This window comes from Moschus berezovskii, chromosome 6 (assembly GCF_049115385.1).
Source record: "Moschus berezovskii isolate FMDL1 chromosome 6, NW_MosBer_1.0, whole genome shotgun sequence".
Classification (NCBI taxonomy): Eukaryota; Metazoa; Chordata; class Mammalia; order Artiodactyla; family Moschidae; genus Moschus; species Moschus berezovskii.
Genome location: NC_142465.1, coordinates 117407458 through 117409068, shown reverse-complemented (window position 1 = coordinate 117409068; position 1611 = coordinate 117407458).

The following is a 1611-nucleotide window of genomic DNA, read 5'->3' as shown; positions in this document are numbered from 1 at the left end:
TAGGATGGAGCGAGATACGGGAGGGCTCCAGCACACAGACCTGTGAGCTTCAGAAGAGGGCCAGCTCCCGGTGTCCCCAGCAGATAGAAGCCACAGGTTGGGGTGACATTTAGAAGCTGCGGGCTGCTGCAAAGGAGAATGGGGGTCACCAAGGAGGAAGAGGAGAGCCAGGCAAGGGTGGTGTTAGGGCAGCCAAGAGAGGAGGGTGCACTGGAGAAGAGGGAGTGGGCAGCAGGGCAAATCCTGCTGGAGGGACCTGGAGGACAAGCTGGAGACTTAGAGCTGTATCCAGTGACTGCACATCATTGGAGCCGCAGCATGGCGGTTCTGGGGCATCAGTGGGAAGAGGGACAAGAGCCCGATTAGATGGTTTTTTAAGGAGAATGGAGGAGGCAGACTGAAGACAGCCTGGAGAAACAGCTCTTGGAGGGCTTTTGCGTAAGGGAAAGGGGAAATGAGACAGCAGTAGCTGGAGGGGACAGAGGGATCGTAAGAGAGTTTTTGGTGGTTTTTATCCACCCCCCGTCTAGTCAAGGCTATGGTTTTTCCCGTGGTCATGTAGGGATGTGAGAGTTGGACTGTGAAGAAAGCTGATCGCCGAAGAATTGATGCTTTTGAACTGTGGTGCTGGAGAAGACTCTTGAGAGTCCCTTGGACTGCAAGGAGATCCAACCAGTCCATTCTAAAGGAGATCAGTCCTGGGTGTTCATTGGAAGGACTGATGCTAAAGCTGAAACTGCAATACTTTGGCCACCTCATGCGAAGAGTTGACTCACTGGAAAAGACTCTGACGCTGGGAAAGGTTGGGGGCGGGAGGAGATGGGGACGACAGAGAATGAGATGGCTGGATGGCATCACCGACTCTGTGGACATGAGTTTGAGTGAACTCCGGGAGTTGGTGACGGACAGGGAGGCCTGGCGTGCTGTGATTCATGGGGTCGCGGAGAGTCGGACACGACTGAGCGACGGAACTGAACTGAACTGAATCCACCCTCCCACCCCATTTCGGTTTTAGGATAGGAGAAGCAACCGTGTGTGATCAGATGGGAAATATTGGAGAGAGGGGATGGAGGGCAGAATCACTTGATCAGCATCGGCTTGAAGGGTGGGATCTTGCGGACAAGTGGAGAGGGCTTCCCCTGGTCATCCTGAGTGAGAGGCTGGGTGAGGAGGAAGTGAGGACGCCACGGCAAGTGCGCAGTGAGAGGGAGAAGATCAGGGCGGGAAGGTTGGGCAACACTGCGTGGATGCCGGCAAAGCGCCCCGCACCGGCCACACGGTGATGGAGGCAGGAGGCACAGCGGCAACAGGCCGGCCCGAGTCCCAGCGCCGCTACTGCCCTTGCCCAGCTGCTTGACCTGGAAGTCCCGTAACCGCTCTGAGCCTCGTTTGGCTCATCTGTTAAATGGGGGAAAGGGATCGTAAACCCATAGACTACGCGGCAGGGAGGCACGGGGAGTGCTCCGTACCCGCGGGCCCGCGGGCTGACGGGGTCCAGCCCCGGGCGCCGGGAGTGGCGCGGACTCGCGGACCCCCGCGGGGCGGGGCGGGGCGGGGCGGCGCTGACCCCGCCCCGGGCTGGGGAGCGGCGCTCCGCCCGCCGGTCTCCCG